This window comes from Candoia aspera, chromosome 1 (assembly GCF_035149785.1).
Source record: "Candoia aspera isolate rCanAsp1 chromosome 1, rCanAsp1.hap2, whole genome shotgun sequence".
Lineage (NCBI taxonomy): Eukaryota > Metazoa > Chordata > Lepidosauria > Squamata > Boidae > Candoia > Candoia aspera.
In genome coordinates this window covers 80,184,507-80,203,789 of record NC_086153.1, presented here as the reverse complement: position 1 = coordinate 80,203,789, position 19,283 = coordinate 80,184,507, and the positions used below count along the sequence as shown (strand labels likewise).

The following is a 19,283-nucleotide window of genomic DNA, read 5'->3' as shown; positions in this document are numbered from 1 at the left end:
CACACTAGATACTTTTAGCCTGTGCTCCCCAAACATGTCAGCATTGCCAAAGGCCATGTTGGCTGGGAATTCTGCAAGCTGCAGCCTTACCGTAACTAGAGAACATCAGGCTGGGGAAAACCTATCTAGACCTTCTAGTTCAAGGCCTCTGAAGTCACCAAGAAGCTGGAAACCAAATATGTACATTACACATTACTCATGAAACATAACATGTAACCATTAAAATAAACATCTTTAAATTGCTACTCTTTAATTGTGTGTTGCACTAATTAAAAAAAAACACCAGCAGCAAGAGCTTCTGTGCAAACACAGACTGAAACACCGCATGCCAATACGAAGACATTTGTATGGCAGTTTTGTAGTGACTGTAGTCAAGTGGGTGGACAGAGAAAAACACTTTTTCCCCAAGACAATGTTCTGAAATTCCCAAAGAAACAATGCAACAGAAGAAGACTGAGTTAAAAAGTATAACACCAGAGAGCTAAATTCAGAGTACACAACAATATACAATGTTGAAAACCAACAGCTTTGACCACCTCTGGGTCCGACAAATTGTGAACTGTGAATGTACAGTAAATAGTCCAGCAACAGTGGATAAATACAAAACACATTGCATGGTGTGTTGCACTTAATAAGGAATATAATTTTCTTGATGAAAGGATTCAATTTTATCTTCTGAGTATACATTTTATAGTCCCTGTTTTGCTGACTTATTCAGATAATGTATAATTAGTGAAGTACGTATGCAGCTGCAAGGCAAAATTAAATCCTGTTATTTAAACTGGGTATTTTCAGAAATTGTCAAACCTTTAAAGAGAAAGGACAATTTTCAGTAGAACATTGGCTGGTTGTTGTTCTTGGTATGCTCAAGATACTGAGTGCATTAATGGTCATTGCAAACAGTGGATGGGCCCCTACATTCAGATTAGGTCCACCCACCACATTCAGCAGGATAATTCTCTGAAAATAGAATGGGAGCAAATTTGGTATGATGAAAGTTTTACTTGGAAAATGGGTAAGATCCAGCTAAGGGCTGTGGAGAAAAATATTCCAAAAATATTCTCCCCATGCATCCCCTCTGTGAGAGGTAGATGGGTAGTAGTTCAATTGCTCCATCCTAAAGCCCCTCTCCTTTCTGGTCATTTGACCCAGAGCAATGCACCTAGTCCCTGTGCTTCCTAGCATACACCTACACACAAACACCAAGAGACCCAACACAGGGGGAGAGCAGAACTACACACATGCAGATACAACACATTTCTTTATTACCCAGGGGGGGAAAAAACATACAGCTGCCTTCATATAGCCACTGCTGGTAAAGAGGTTGGGCAGAATTTCAAGAACAATGTTCTACATACTTTCCAGACCTTGCTAAAATATCTGTGGTGTCACTCTCTTTATTTACATCTTTTCTCAAATAAAATTGCTGCATTAAAGAACATATTTAATGCTTAGATTATTATAATGTTTCTTTATTTACTTATTTCCAATATTTCTGTACTACCAGAATTACACATCTCTAGGCAATTCACAAACCAAATCATAAAAACAACAAAAACCATAAACATAATAACTCTCAAAAAACATCAGTAAAATCGTAGCATTCAGATAAGAAGTTACGGGTAAATACTAGTCTCCAAAATTCTGTCAAAAAAGCCATGTTTTAACCACTCATCAAAAGGTGATTAAAAGCTAGTCAGATTTTGGGGGAAACATATTCTAAAGGATTGAGGTACCAGTGTTTAGAAGTTCTTCATTTCCTGAAGAAACCTGGAGCATCTGCTCTGAAGCAGAAGGGATGAACTGGCCAGGCTCAACTTATAAGCTATCAAATTCAACCTTTCTCCCTCTCTAAATACCCACAATTAAGTATTCAGTTTGGCATACTTAAACATGAAACTACTGAAGTCTACTACTTTGAAAACTGAATTCAGGAAACATTTAACTCCATATGTGTGAAAAAAGACCTTTAGCATTCAGGATGGCTCCAAATCTTGTCGCATGATATCGGGGTTCCCTCAACTTTAAGCAGTGAACAGTCCTTTATATGACAGTATAAGAGCTGTGAGGATGGTGTGCATGTGGACACTCATGCACACAGTTATCTCCCCATGCATGTGTTCTTTTAATCCAAACTCTTTTATCTTCTACATTTCCTAAATGTTTCCTGAAACAATGTGTAGCACATGAGAATTACTTCTGACTTCTGCACAGGTTTCTGGAAAATTCAGTCCAGAGAGGATTCCTTGGCTGACAGGTATCTTGTTCATGCTGATTCCAACATCATGCCAAACCATTATGTGGTTTATTTGTTTGGGTTAGCATGAGGTGTAAGTCCTCCCATAACATTCCAACTTAACTTCTGTTTGGGTTTACTGCAGGAAACAGTGGCTGACCTTCAGCAGATAGGTAAAGCTTGGGTGTGTCCTCAGAAATAATTGTATTATTCATATACATTAACATTGGCAATGGTGATCTTGTTTTGACTACAGATCTTGCGATGATCTGAAGGATGCCTCCAACCCTGTTAGGCAAGGTAGGCTGCCAGGCTTCCTTTATTATGTATTTCCAAGATAGATACACTGCCACCATTTCTATGATTGATAGTAATTACTAAACAACAGCCTGAACACATAACAATCATGGCCTAAAGGACACACTTCTAGGAAGGAACATGTTGTCTTTTCTGTGTTTTGCTACTTACTATCAACACAGCAGAATAATGTGAAGACACATTTGTCACATTTCAAATCCCATCCTTTAAGAAATATAAAGGCTTTCATTAACTGAACATATATTGACAACTTTATTTAGAACAATAATTTTAACTCTGAAGTGGATTATCAGTGTAAGCTCCCCATCTCATGAGTTTTCAAGTCTACTGAGGGGACATTGATCTTATTTTGAAAGAAGCCAGAGAAAACTTCAAACAGAGTCCAAGACTGATACAGACCTAGAAAATAAGGTGTTCTCTCCTGTGTTTTCTTCTTGGTCATAATTGTCCTGTGGAAGGAAGTTACAGAGCACCAGCAAATGTTACGTATTTAGTTACTAAGCTTAGAGGCCACTCCAGTACACTACATACAACTCCCTAATTTGTAATGGGGATTAAAATCATATGTACAATCAGTAAAAAAAAAGCTGCAACGATAAACCACCAGCTGGTTTCATCCAGTCAAACACTTCTTATAAACAAATTAAAAAACATTCATCTGAAAGCAGGGTCACACATAAAACACTAACAATAATTTAAAAACCCAATCTCATAACTGAGAGTCAATTGTAACAGACCAGCCTCCATGGCTTGATAGAACACCAAGGTTTTCACGGGATTCCTAAGAGCCAGAAGGAAAGGGGCCATATCCCAAGTTCAGAAGAACCCCCAAAATTGCAAACCAACTCTGGAACCAACAATGGACTAACAATGGAATTTCATTGGAAACAACCACCTTTCAAACCCACAGCCACACCATCTTGCTCCAACTGAGACTCAATTTCTTTTCCTCCCCATCTAGGCACCTGGATAGCACATCAACAGTTTCCTTTATTTTCCAGGAGTTGAAATGTACCACTAGCTATCATCAGATGACTCCATGACAGTGAATGGTCCTGTGTTGATCAGCATACTGATGTTATGGAATGTATCTCTGAGGGGGGAGGTTATGTAGTGGATTTCAGCAGTGCCACTGGTTCTCAGGAAGGAGGGAGCACATTCCAAGAAGGTGAAAGAGATAAGAGGAAACACAGTCCAGAGGGCAGTTGTGGGAAAACCAAGAGGTTCCAAATAGACCTGCCCTAGAGCTTTCCCAGGTTATTTCCCCTTAGGTTAAGTAGAGTTGCTTTAGTCTGGCAAGATTCTGTCTACACGGTGTTAGCACATAAAGAACTAAAGTTTGGCTGGACTGGTTCTTGGTCGTTCTTGGGCTGGGCCTGACAACTGATGGCCCCATGACAATGAATGATCATGTCCAGAGGTTTCATGTAGATGATTAAAAGAAGTGGAGAGAATACATAATGTATAGAAATGGGGAGAGTCCTGGGGTACCCCCATTTGAGGGGTCTAAGACTCAATCTCCCCACCACCACCAGTTGGAGCAATCTATTCAGGAAGAAAGAGAAACACTGTAATTCAATAGTCCCCCAGTCTTATCAGTTGGAGGCAGCTCAGAAGGGTACTGTGATCAATGGTATCAAAAGCCCCCGAGAGATCAAGCAGGACCTGGGAGGGCTTCATTACCCCTATTCTGGTTTTGGCAAAGATGATCGATCAATGCAATCAATGCCATCTCCATTCTGAACCCAGGCCTAACACTGGCCTGGAGCAGGTCTATATAATATAATTCTCTCAGGACCCTGTAAATTACAGCCCAACCACTTTCTCCACAACCCTTTCCAAGAAGGAGAGGTTGGAGAAAATTGATAACTGTCTAGCATATTTGGGTTGAGTGACAGCTTCTTGAGCAGGGGACCACCACCACTTCTTTCAAAGAAGTGGTAAGGCTTCCTCGGTCAAGGATGGATTTACCACCATCCTGACTCAGCTCCCCATCACATCCCTGGAGGTTTTCACCAGTCAGGAGTCCAGACTATCACAGATGGCTGGGCTGATACTGTAAAGGATCCTATCCATACCTCAGGTCTTACAAGATCAAACTCATCCCCAATAAGCAAAGCCTTAGTCATCTTCTCTGGATCTGCCCATCTGATGTTAAGCTCCAAGCAAATCCAAGTGACTTTGTGCTTAGAAAATGCCTTACAGCTGCTCCTTAAAAGTCCTTTTTGCCTGACCTTGTTGTTGTTCATTCGTTCAGTCGCTTCCAACTCATCGTGACTTCATGCACCAGCCCACGCCAGAGCTTCCTGTTGGTCGTCAACACCCCCAGATCCCCCAGGGACGAGTCCGTCACCTCTAGAATATTATTCTATTGCCTGACCTTACTCAGTAAGAAATGGATCCCTTTGAAAAGGGCTGCTGGGAGGCAATCTGTGGGAACAGTAAGAGCAGAGAAGTATTGAAGTTTCACTACTCTTATACCCTCTGGGTAGGTCTGGATTATGGTCAAAAATGCTTTAATGGGAAATAGGAATGGAAGCTGGGTAGTGTGCTGTGCTAGCAAATATACAAAAAGGGAAGTCATTATGCTTCTGGGACCTAGGCAAGAAGCAAAGCAAATCAGAACAAACTTTCTAAGAAACTGGAAAGAATAGCAACCACATACTTTAATACTGAACTGAGAAGATTTGGCTCCCGCTATGCAGTTCTACAGGTAGAAAAATGCCTGGAGGCAGTAGCTTAAAAACAAAACCTCTCACCTTTGGCTGCTGTTTTTTCACCTCTTTTCACCTTTAAGCAACTCTCAGTTGGTGCAGCTGATGATCACTGCTGAGAACCTAAAGTTCCAGCAGCAAAAATGCAGCAGCAAAAATGTTTTCCAACTTTCCAAGCAGAAGGGGGCACTGGCAGCTGTCTGATCTCAGGAGCGTCTACCTTGTCTCTTCTTTCTAATTGCTTGTCGTTTTGGAGTTAGGCACTCTTCTAACCCTTAAAATCTTCCTTCATTCTAAACATGATAGATTGTTAGGCGGCTGCTGTATAGCATGTATGACCACTGGTTTACACTGACCAATAGCAGTTTTTCAAGATTCAAGCAAAAGTCTTTCCTAGATCTGCCTGGAGATGCTAGAACTTGAACCTGACCTTTTACATGCCAAGTATATACACTGTCACTATGCTGTGGATCCATCTACTCCAGAGCATCCATCAGCATCTCAAACACATCCCTGCCCAAACAAATATACCTTAAAACATCCAAAGGATTCAGATTGTCTAAAGGAGAATGCACCACACACACACACACACACTTGCAAGAAGCCATGAAGGGAATTGATTCTGAGAGAGAAGATACTCACTAAATTAACGGATGCTTAGTCAGATGGTTTGGTCACTTACTTTCACAGCAATTAACCAGAGTTTCAGCATAAGGGTTTAATGTTCAAGAACATTTGCACATGAACTTACACAGCAGCTGGCTGTGATGGCCTGCTGATGCTGACTTTGCAGACAGAAATTCTCACTTTTACATTCTAATCAAGAGGGGAAATTTTGAGGAAAATGTTGCTGTATTTATGATATAAGCAAGGATTACAAATCAAGTCATTGGAACTTCAATTCATTTGTCATTATTCCTAACTGTAAATGTTCTGCAGTTATACCAAATACGCATTTTAACATCTCCAACATTTTGTTCAGGGGTGATAGCCCATTTTTGTTACTCTTGCTCCTGCATAAAAGCATTGGCAATGGGTTTTTATAAAGGCTTTATTCTATTACTGTATTTCCAAAATTAATTGTTCCCTCTCCTCCTTCCATATGTATTTCAGTCAATGTAAATGACTGAAATGATTATCCCATTTCTCTTGGATATATAATCCAGAGATACTGATTCAGTAAATGTATTAAATATTTTTGGAAGAAGGCATTTAATTGGTATTAATGAGAACAGCTGTTCAAAATTAGTCACCTTCTATTGTCATATTGTCATTCTTCTGCAGTTTGAAAATAAGACTCCCAATCTGTAAATATTGAAGATTAGAAGAATGTGAGCCAAGTAGGTGTGACTGTGCTCTACACTATTTGACTAACCTTCTGCAAAATCTTCAACCAGCTACCTGTATTAAAAAACTGGACAATTTCAAATGGATTGGTTTGCCTTTTGTGAGGATGGGGGAGGGACCAAATCTGAAATCAGTCACACATCTGTCAGAAGTATACTGTTTTAAAGATAGTAACTGCTATATGCATAGGATGGAGTGCCTGATTTCAGGTTCCTTAATGATTTTGCACCACTGTAGTAGAACATAATATAATTACAGAAATGTGCTTAGCTTTTAATAAAATATAAAATAATAAAAGAAGATTCAATTGATAAAGAGTAGGCTTTGATTCTGAAGACTTAGATACTAGGCATGAAGTAATACTCAGATTTTTGTTTTCTGCAAAGCTCTTCATCACTGGAAAAGAAAATAACAGGTGTGGCAAGGTAGCACATTTCTAGTGCTTTATTTGTAATCAATCTATCTGTCTGTCTGTCTATCCTCCCACCCATTTCTCCATCTATCCTATCTGCTCTCTCTTTAGAAGGCTGAATACATTATTCAATTATTAACAGAAACAAAAATATTTTTGTAAGCAGCCAATAGATACGTACTTCCTGTTTCCATGTAGAATTTTTTTATTTCTGTTTTTAATGGGCAATGTTACTATAAATACCTGACTACTACCTATAGGACTAACATTTTCCTAGTAAATTAATCTCGTATCAGATTTGCTTGCTGATTAAGATGCCAGCAGCAAACCTGAAAGAACTTACTGTAGGACATACCAGTTGATGTGGCCTCCTCTATCTTACCAGCGGGCTCAATTAAAATAAGACTCTTTTTTCATGTGGCACTAGACAATATTTTTATTATTGAATGGAAAACTTCCATATCCAAGCTAGATTCAAAACATGGCATGTGAACACATTTAATTTTCCAATTGAATTGAATCTGATTGTTTTTATTTCCTCTGTCCCACTTTGTTCCCAACATGGTCATTAGAGGCATTAATAAACTTACATATAGCCTCTCTTGCACAATTGTAGACCTGGGTAACAAAGGCTGACCGTAGGATCTGTACTGAAATGTGTGGCAACGTCTTTGGTAAAGAATCCATGGAAGCAGCCCCTCCCTTCACTGAAAATTAAGTATTTTAATTACACTTTGAAAAATTAACAAAGCTTTAAATATATATTTTAAAAAAGTAAATTTGGAGGGAGAAGGGCATCTGCACCAGAAAATAGTGCTGCCACGCCACGCCACGCCACGCCAAGCTTTAAGTTCAGGGTGTTGGTATTTGTTTGTTAGGCTTGGGAGCAAGTCACAGAGACTCCAGGTATCCAGGTATCCATGGTAATTAACTACTTCTTAAGTGTCCAGCAAGGATGGGAAGCTCAGGCACCATTGTTCTCAGGTTAAAATGTAACCAGAGGTCAGAAAGGTTAAGTGTTGCATGACCATGTATGGGAATCTGTAGTTTGAAACCTGTCCTCCACTTCCTTGCTTGATTTGCATTTAAATAAGCCAGCTCTGCCAGAGCCTGTTCCTCTTCTTGCTTGCTTCTTCTGCTTTTTGAATTCAGCACTCTCTCTTTTTTGCTCCATGTGAGCCCAAGTGCTCCCACGTGTGTGTGAGCTTGTAAATAAGCCTTTTTGTATTTAAGAAGCTTTTGAACCCCTCTAGGGATCTAGAGGAGAAAGTATTTATGTTCTCTGTTTTTCTTTGAATACAACCTTTTTTGCTGAAATGCCTGGTGTCTTCTTTCTGATCTCTCATGCCAAATGGTTTCCAGCATGCTGCACAAACTCCAACACAAGGAAGATCAGAGTATTTTATATATCTACCTTATACTGAGTCAGACTACAGTATTGCCCATCAAGGATGAGTCTCTCAGGAAGAAGTTTTGTAGAGTACCTACCCTCTGAGATTATTTAAGTTCTAACACCATAGATAAATGTGCCAAGTAGGTGCTTTCCCACTGAGCTATACTTTTAAAACTAAGAACACAAAATGGCCTCTTATGGATTAGCATTCAACCAAAATGTCTTACGTTGTCCTAGGAGGGAAATGGAAATGTGGCAGAACAGCACAACTTTTCTGCTAGAACCTAACACCTCCTTCAGAAAATACCTTTAAATGTGCTTTAATAAATTCAGTTTCTCTGCCTCTCTCCCTGAGAAAGGTCAGAGTTGATAAAGAAACTGAGACCAAGGGTACTGTGGCTGGACAACCTTGATGAAGAATTAGCAAAGGAGAGTTTTTTTTTATCACAAATAGCAAATCTTTCTTCTTCTTTGCCAGAGGCATTCTGAAAAGGGCAGTGGGTTCAGTCAGTCAGTGCACAGGCATAAAGTCCATATTGAAGAAAGGCACTTGCATTTCTTTTATGCTTTCATATCTTTTTGCCTGTGGTCACATGGATTTTTTTTTGTACTTTAGAGGCTTTTATACTGAGCAACATGTGTCTATCGTGAAAAGATTTTGAATAAGCTAAGATATAGTATAAGATTTTGAGTAAGCTAAGATAAAGCATGTAATATTTTGCCCTGCTAGACAAGTTTTTATTTCATCCTGTTTTAGAAAAAATGCCAGGCTCAAATAGTCATCCAAACATTGTCTGCCCTTCAGTTTTTTTGCAAAGGTTACCTGAGTTTTAAAAACTAAATGAGGAATAATAATTTTTTTTTATTAAAACCAGAAGAGCATTTCACTAATTACATTTGGTCAAATAAATTAATTGCATTTCAATAATTAATGGGGAGCTGTGTAATCCAAGATTTTCAATCGAAATGTATAAATAAATGGAATCTACTTACACAAACATAAAAGTTTAATATGAAGTCATGGAAAGCTGATGCCTTGGATACAGTTATGTATCTGTGGGTTGGTGTATGTATGTGTATGTATATAGACATACTGTAGATGCTTGGTGTGTGAGCTGTACTGGGAGCTAATCAGGACAAAAATACTGGTTACGTTATCAATCAACTGTCACTCAGCTCCAAGGCTGAGAAGTGCAAAGTAAATATCCATTAAACCATGGAAAAAACCAAATATGCATTATTAAAATTAGCCAGAGGTTTTTCACTTCATGTTAATGGAGGACAAATAATGATTCAAAGTGGCTTCATTCTAACCTGCAATAAATATTTTTCTCTACCTCTGCAGTGTAAGTCTCTGGATAGGTTCTTCTGAGTCTGAGCTGGGAAACCAAACACTTAAGTCAATGCACAAGATTTGTAATTTATGCAAATACTAAATGTATTAGCTTCTGGTATTTATCATACAGCATCTGAATTCTACTGCAGACCTTGCTACTCTTGTGAATGTGGGAATTTCAAAAGTGGATTATATGTATATGAAGGGACAAGAATGGCCTGCTGATATCAGTTGTTCATTAGTGTTCTCAAAATGGATTGGGAATTTGTAGATGGAAATTGAGTAATGTATGTGGCTCTCTGGTCAGATTTCTGAATATATCTCTGCTGCCCATCCTGGTGAATTGCTTGCTGTGATGGTGATGAAGAATTATGTAACATGCTTACAGATCCTGGGACACAGTTCTAGGATGACCTGAATATTTGTTTCAGTTTGTACCTGGATCAGAAAGTACAAGGAAAGCAGACTTAAAAACAGAAATAAATGCTAACTCAAATTAAATGGAATTGTCAGTCTGAATTGTTGCCTGTCAGTTTGAAACGCCAAAGGAGTCTTCACCAAAGACAGAAAAATGAATAAAATGCATTAAAAGTCTTTTAGAAGAGAAAAAGCTTTATTCTAAAATGTGTGTTTCGCTTTGTTTTTTCTTTCCAACCACACTAACAAAACTAGTTTAAAAATACTGGTAAAAATACCATAAAAGTAACAAACAACAACAAATAAAAAGAATTTTAATGAAGTCAGGCATAGAACAGCAGAAGTATACAAATAATACTTGAAGGATTTCTTTTAAATATTTTCAAGAAAAAAGACTTAATATATTTTGCACAGTCTAACCTATCCTCTAGCCCAGTGTTTCATAATCCTGGCAACTTTAAGATCTGTAAACTTCAACTCCCAGAATTCCCCAGCCAGCATGCTAGTTAGGGAATTCTGAGAGTTGAAGTCCACACATTTTAAAGCTGCCAAAATTGAGAAACAATGCTCTAGCCATCTTAAGTTGCTTTGTACCTCCTGAATATTGAAACACCTGATTTCAAAATATATAATATCTGAAACTAATTTGTAACCAAATTACAGATCAGTATGAATTATTGTACATTAATTTGAAAATGACATATGCTATTTTTTCTTGGTCATATTTACAGTAGCAGAGCCAGTCTGGTCTAGTGGTTAAGGCTCTAAGCTAGAAACCAGACTATGAGCTCCATTCCCACCTTAGGCAGGAAAGCCAGCTGGGTGACTTTGGGCCAGTCACACTCTCTGAGCCCATGACGTCAGGCTTGGGTGACAAGCCGATTGATTAATTCCTGTCACAACCAACAGATCAACATTTGGTTGATCCAAAAGAGCGAACCCTGTACCTGTGGGAAAAACACTAGGAAGAAAAAAAAAGTTACAGTGGCAGACAAATGTATTTTGATTTCAGTTTCTCATTTTCCCAACTTTAAGTTCACTTGGCCCATTACTTTGGTTTCCCTTTTAAGCCTGCACAAAAGAGTACATGCATATTTATTCCCTAATGCAGTATTTGTTAAACTTTTTGCTCTCAGGACCCCTTCCCTCTTTTAAAAATTATGGAGGACCCGAAAAGAGCTTTTATTTGTATGGGATATATTTATCAATATTTTTTATATTAAAAATTTAAATTGATGCATCCATAGAATATTTATTCATTGAATCATGTAAAAATAACAATATTGCACCCATTAGATATTGACATATTTTTCATGAAAAAATCCTATATTTTTAATTAATAAAAAATAATAATGAGAAGAGTGACATTGTTTTAAATTTTTGCAAACATTGTCAATATCTGGCATATAATTTTGAGGATCCCAGAGAGGGACTTGGGGGACGCCCAGGGATCCTCAGATCACACTTTAAGAAACACTGCCCTAATGGTTATATTTTGTGAAAGATTTCTCATAATACGCAACCATTCTGTGTACACTATTCCCTAACCTATGCAAATTTTTATGGAGTTTTGAACTGCATTACAGGATTTGGAAAATACCAGATTTTAGTTTCCAATGTGAACTGGCTCCCCTTAGATTTGAGATTTCTTTCCTTATATGAGAAATTCCTCATAATTTGTGTTGTTGTGACCTATGTCACAACTTGGGCATCTCTTATGTTACTCTGATACATTAATTTTCTTCGTTACTTTTGTTAAGAAAAAAATAGCTATATATAACTTTCTCGAATTCATTTTTGCACATGTGACTACCCCTTATGCACACTTTTTAAAAAATGCAACTATTCTGATTATAGTTGCACATTAATCTTCCCAGATACTGGGCACAACTTTTATCTCTCTCAACAAAGAATTACTGATGCTAGTAGACTCTAATCATCACTGCCCATTCAACAGATGCGGATCGTGCCATCTGGCTTTCTTCATACAGAAATCTATGGTAGATTTCTTTTATATCCCTCCTTGGTACAACCTATTTTCACAGTTCTGTTCACCAAATGGCATAATAAACCACCATGAATAGCTTAGTCGGTCAGGCTTTGTGTAAAATGGAAGTAAGTGATTTGAGTATAGTCTCACTATTCAGAGCATAAGAGCATCAAATGTGATGCCTCCTATTCTCCTCTGTAACAAAGCCCTTTGTACTTAGACTTTACAAAAATGAAATGGAATAGAAATGATTGCATAAAGTATTGATGGTTCCTTGAAAAATTAATATACCAGCAAAGCTCAAAAACTAAAACACAAAAATTCAAAATGTGTATTTCAAATTTGATTAGAATTGTATAAGAATTGATACATTTTTTTATGAAAAGCAGGTTTGTTTATTTATTGCAATAACATGCCTCTTTTCTTTTAGCTGGAGTGGAAGTGAATTAGATTTCTATCAAAGTTTTGCTTCATGAGAAAGTACAGTAGAGATCTGCTGATTTATGTCCTGCTTTGGATCAAAGGATATCTGAAGACTGTTGAGTTAGGCCTTGGGTTATTCCACCATAACATTTCTTAATTTCTACTTTATAGGAATGCAACTTTATATTTACAAGGATGACAATTTTGCACAAACTATTACATGTGTTACTTATCTTTAACATGATACTATAATCTGCCCTGAGAAAATGAGGAAAATAACTAGGAAAAAAAAATCTAAAATTAATTCTAGAACTGCAACTTTATTTTTGGATACCCAATTATGATAAATTCTATGTAGTTTTTAGTGGAATATGTTCAAAAGCACTCTCTTACATTTTGACATAGCAATGTACAAATAAAATCTTGATATTGCAGTCTGTCACATCAAATTTACTTTTGATTCTGATTTTTAATTACTGAACAGAAATTTGCACCAACACAAGCACACCCAACAATATGTGATTCTTTTGTACTGTACATATAACCATATTTGCTTTTTGTTTCATTTCTTTTCATTCTGATTTGTTATCAGCATATGGTAGATAGGGCACAAAAGGAATGGAAGGAATGGAATGTTTTTGCAAGCTGGACATACTCACTACTTTCTAAACATCCTTCCCTAATGTAGAAACCTTCCAAAAGCATGGATTTCAACTCCCAGAATTCCCCAGTCAGCATGGGCATTGGCGAGGATGTAGGGAGTTGATCCATACCTCTAGAGGGTCTCCAAATTAGGGAAGACTATGCTACCAATTTGGGAACAAAAACAAAATAAAGCAAAGCCTCAATTCCTTTTTATGTACCCATCCTGACATTGTGCTTCTCTTGGAAGTAGGTGAGGGGAAAAAGATCTTTATCAAGCATCAGGCAATCTGCTGCATGGTTTATTGATTGTATCAAGAACATGGTTTGTTTCACTGCTTTGGAAGTCAAATCAACCAAGTGTGCTGGTTCATAGGGAAAAGAATCTGGGATTTAAAAAATGAAAGCTCTGGAAAAGGACAAGCTCATAGTACATGACTGCCTTCATTAGTTTTTATTTCTTCCTTGATTTTGTGGAGAGATGCCAAATGCCAGTTAACAGGGCTAGGAAGGAATTTAATTGTATTCTTGATTTGATGCAGTAATAGGTGTGCTCTGTCTTCCTCATTGTGATATTGTTGTGCACAGTTAATGGCATTATAATATATTTCCATAACAGTTTGTCACAGATATTGAACACATTGAGCGGGCTCTATATTGGCTGACAAGGAGTTAGAAACATTATTCCCTACTATGGGATCTTCATAGGAGATAATGGAGTATCTCCTTAAAGTTTGCTTTACACTAGAATTACAGGACAGGTTCATATGATCAACTTCCAGCTCATACCAGGATACAGTAGTGGCACTGACATCCATTTGCTTGCATATTACTGGATATTTGCTCTAAGCAATGGCAAACTATATGAGTTATAACCTATAAAAGCTATTTATATCCAGGGGTGTCTGTGGAGGTAGGGGATGCCAAAAAAGTCAAAATGGCATCCATGATTGCACAACTGAACCCCACCCCTTTTTGTATATGACACACATAAAAGTGTTAGGGCTTTGACTGAATTGTCATGGTGGCCATCTTGGGATTCTTTCAGCTCCTGTAGAAGAGTACAGAGATAACCTTGAATGCATGAGCTGTTGAAGAAAAATCAGCTCAACTCTGAGAAAGATGAGGGGGTGAGAAAGAAACTCAAGATGACTCTCCCTTGATTCTGTTTGGTATAAGAGGAAGTAGAGGGAAATGTTGATAGGCTTTCAAGATTCTATCATACCCTACAACAATAAAATAGAATTCCTGTAGTCTCTGCAGTGTGTTTCCTGACCTGTCTTACCTTGAAAAGCTGTCGCACACCCCTCCCTGCCACTGTCCCTATTATGACTCACTTTAGCTTACACAAAGCTATTTCTCTCACACTCCATGCGGCTAGCAAAATGAAGACATCGGAATTCTATTTCAGAGATAGAATCAGGTGGAACTCTAAAATACAGGGAACAGTTTAGATGTAGATGTTCTAGAAAACATCTCTACAGAAAAGTACCATTAAATCATTCTTAAATTAAATTATACCACTCTGTTTACAAACAGCTGTGCCAATTAATTTACGTTAGCAAGTGTATTACTGATACAATTCAACTTCATATAAAGAACTTCACATTGTAAATGCAGCCAGCTGCTTAGGTTTTCAAGAGGATTTTCTTGCAGCAGATAAGTTCATTCATTGTTCTATAGTGAATCATGATATCAACTTCTTTTATAATTGCATGAGAAATTTTCTCCATCATACTTTTTACAATCTTCTTGCAGAAACAAAATCTTGTTTTCAAGCCTCCGACTCTACTAAATGAAGCAACAATATTTGGATAGCAGAGCTAATTTCAAAAAGATTCCTTTAAAAACCTGGAAAGCAAGCATCACTTGCTCTTTAAGAGTACTCTCTAATATGAAGATTCGGTAAAGAAAGGTCATCGGAAAACCAATGTTTCCTGAGCATTTGTCTAGTGTGCAGGAAGAACAAATTTCCCATAGAATGCAGATACAGAATAAAAATAAAAACTCCAATACTACATGCCAAACTCCCCATTAAAAAAGGAAACAGCCACAGGAAGTAAGCTCCCAAACCTCCTATGTACGCTGATGACAAGAGAGATGTAGCATTCCTGTCCTTCGGGGGCTATGAGCTGTGTTTTTCGGCTGGGTATGGAGAAGAGAGTATGCTGTGTCATAATTCACATAAATATCTCCTTTATCAGCTTGACCCATTTTCAGGTTTGATGCAGAACAGGGAGCTCAACCCCACAGCCCCAAAAACTGTATAGAAACGAAGTGGCTTGCAAGAGGAAGGACACATATGCTTTTCCTCTATGCAATTCCCCTGTGTTTCTATGCCGAAACGCAGGCGGAAAAGCAATCTCCTCCAGATCCAGCATATAAGCAACCATGCGGTTGGAGGAGACAGGTCAGCCCACCTACTGTATTACTAATTAATTGTTTATTAAACACCTCAATTTCAAAGACACTCAGCGGTATACAGGAACAACGGCCTGTATAATGGCCTGAACTATGTTGAATTTTCAGTTTGACTTTCAGTCCTGACCAAGTTGCTAACTACCCCTATGATTAAATGGCAGGCAATTTCTTCCCCTTTCATAACAGACAACACTTTAGGCACTACATCCAACTTTTATCAAATTCAAATTAATGTACCGTTTTCTGAATTACAAAGATTGTTATCTACCATAAGTTAGATCCACATGTTACTTCCCTTTTTGAAACAATATTTTTATTTGTAGATAAATGCATTCTGCAACAAATATGAGCATAGTTTTGCTTATGTCAATGCATTATGATGCCAAAACTCCCAGAGTATTCATTCACATAACTGTATTTTAAATGCTAGAAGATTAATTGCAGATTGATATAATAGGCCCCCTAAACTCTGAAATCATAAGTTATAGATCATTGCCATAACAACTGGATAACAGACTTTGCAGGGCCTATTTTCTTGCCCCAGTATAAAATTTCAAGTCATCACAAACCACGTTAAGAAAGCACTGAGGTAAAATGCATTGGGAAACACCCCAATGCACTTCCATGCATCTTTTCAAGCTCCACAGCCAGAGATATCAGTGGTCTCAGTAACACTGTAGCAACCAGGACAAGTTATTTTTCCTTGTTTATCAGGCTCTTGTTGACCAGGTTTTCTAAAGGTTTTCCTTGAAACATTGATACAGAACTGCTCTCCTAGTTTTGACATTCTGCGCATATCACTTACTCCAATTCTTTGCCATACCACTCCTACACATGCCTTTCAGCAGCCAAGAAAAAAGAAGAGGGAATCTCTTTTCTAGCTATTTTCCACTCTCACTGCACTGGTGAACCATGTCCCTTAATACACTCAGGTCTTGTGATTACAGAACAGGCCACCATTTTGAGCTCAGAGATTTCAAATTAACTCATGGAACGAGGAATGTTGCTGGCCTTGCTGTTACTAAGCAGTATGTCTCCTTCTGCTGACAGCACAAAGTCCTGGGCACAATCGCCTCATTGCAGCAATGCTCATGCATGTCCTCGTTCTCCTTCACATAGAAAAGTAAGAAATTACATGGGCAAAGCTCCAACGAATCAGATCAGTAGTTCTTGTAAGATGTATTACATGGTCCATATGAGAGAGGTGAAGGTACAGGCTGTTTTTCTACCAATTACTGCTGTGGTCCCCAGCTCCTGATTTTTCCTTCAGTACCAGCTCTGGCTCTCTTTCATTTGGGGCTGAATGAAAATGGCTAAGGGTGGTTGAAGTTTAAAGTACTACACAGCTGAAACTGTTAGAGAAAACCTTCTCCATTAGATAACATGACTTTTTTTTTTTTTTTTAAAGGGCTTTGTTAGAAACCTCTTAAATCAGAAACATCTGGGAAATTCTGAGATTACTGAAGCACTTCCAAGGTACCTGGTTAAACAACAGGATCAAGAGTATGTTTGGATAATAATGCCATTCACTGAGATCCAGAGTGTAACATTTTCTGACTTATCTGAACTCCGTGTCTAATATTTCACTGCTGCAAGTGGATAAATCTCTTAGCTAGATATATTCTCTGGTGCATCCCAGTGGGTTGATGAGTCCCTGTGGTTGAATTACTTCAGAGTGATTCTCAGCAAGGTCATGGTTCTGTCTTTTTGCTCACCTTCTCAAAGGCTTGATTCTGTTAGACTCTCAATGATCCTTTCATGCTGATCGCAACTTGGCTAAGGAAAAGAGACTGCTTAATTGCCTGGTGCTTAAAAAATGAAATAGGGAACATTCACTTCACAATCATTCACTTCACAAATCCTAAGACACTGCTCCCTTACATGACAATGGCTTTTAATAATAATTTCACATTACAAGCTTTAGAGTTTTAAAATTAGAACAGGTATATTTTCCCCCAGTGAGAAATATTCTCAGTAATATTAAAGAGTAAGAAAAAAGAATATATCCATGAAGTTCTGGTAGAAATAAAACTGGATGTAGAGAATTTACTTTGGAAGATACACATATTTTAGCTATAAGACACATCACTGTACCTATAATTGCCAAAGAGGGAAAAGTAGGTTGATTCTACTTAAGTTCTCACAGAGCCTTGTGGCCCAAATCATATCTCAATCCCAAATCATGCTTACTCAGAAGTACATCCTGCTAATTTAGATAGAACAAACAGGCACAGAACTGTATTCTTAATCAGAATTACAGATTGTTTCACATGAGGCATCATATCTGTGACTTCATACAGTCATATTCAATTACACAAGCCACCTCATTTTAAATTATTAACATTCCGGCATAGCCATGCCACTGTTATGCGTCGAGTCTGCTCAACCCTGGATTAAAATGAGAAGAACCATTCTCCAGCTTCTCCACATGGAACATGTCAATAATCTGTGCATATGTAGGCATGCTTTGTCTGTGTGTGATATATAGTGATACCATTATATGTAAAGACAGGTAAAAATGTAAACAGAAAGCTAGGAATGTGTCAAGAGAATAATGCTTATGTTCCTGATGAAGGATCTACTCGCCTTAATGGCATAATGTTAATACAGTTCACTAGGTTTCTGCAACACTGGATTCCAATTCACAGTTTAATGTAGTATGCCTCTGCTTTGGAACATTAACAATAGCTTGCCCATTTTCCTGCCTTGTTAATTCCAGGGTAGCATCCTCCTGTTTTGTGAATTCCAGATCTGAATATCCCCACCACTACTTTTGTGGGACCACTTCCATCCCACACCGAGGTTTGTTGTTGTTTATTTGTTTAGTCGCTTCCGACCCTTTCTGACTTCATGGACCAGCCCACGCCAGAGCTTCCTATCAGTCGTCAACACCCCCAGCTCCCCCAGGGACGAGTCCGTCACCTCTAGAATATCATCCATCCATCTTGCCCTTGGTCGGCCCCTCTTCCTTTTGCCTTCCACTCTCCCTAGCATCAGCATCTTCTCCAGGGTGTCCTGTCTTCTCATTATGTGGCCAAAGTATTTCAGTTTATCGTTCCCTCAAGTGAGCAGTCTGGCTTTATTTCCTGGAGGATGGACTGGTTGGATCTTCTTGCAGTCCAAGGCACTCTCAGAATTTTCCTCCAACACCACAGTTCAAAAGCATCGATCTTCCTTCGCTCAGCCTTCCTTATGGTCCAGCTCTCGCAGCCATATGTTACTACAGGGAACACCATTGCTTTAACTATGCGGGCCTTTGTTGTCAGTGTGATGTCTCTGCTCTCAACTATTTTATCAAGATTGGTCATTGCTCTTCTCCCAAGGATTAAGCGTCTTCTGATTTCCTGATTGCAGTCAGCATCTGCAGTAATCTTTGCACCTAGAAATACAAAGTCTTTCACTGCTTCTACATTTTCTCCCTCTATTTGCCAGTTATCAATCAAGCTGGTTGCCATAATCTTGGTTTTTTTGAGGTTTAGCTGCAAGCCAGCTTTTGCACTTTCTTCTTTCACCTTCATCATAAGGCTCCTCAGTTCCTCTTCGCTTTCAGCCATCAAAGTGGTATCATCTGTATATCTGAGATTGTTAATGTTTCCTCCAGCGATTTTAACTCCAGCCTTGGATTCCTCAAGCC

At 38.3% G+C, this 19,283-nt stretch overlaps 1 protein-coding gene across 2 annotated transcripts in view; it reads right to left on the bottom strand.

Annotated features, from left to right (window-relative positions):
* Window positions 1-19,283, bottom strand: part of PRKN (parkin RBR E3 ubiquitin protein ligase) — a 783,657-nt gene that overhangs the window by 356,696 nt on the left and 407,678 nt on the right. The window lies entirely within an intron of this gene.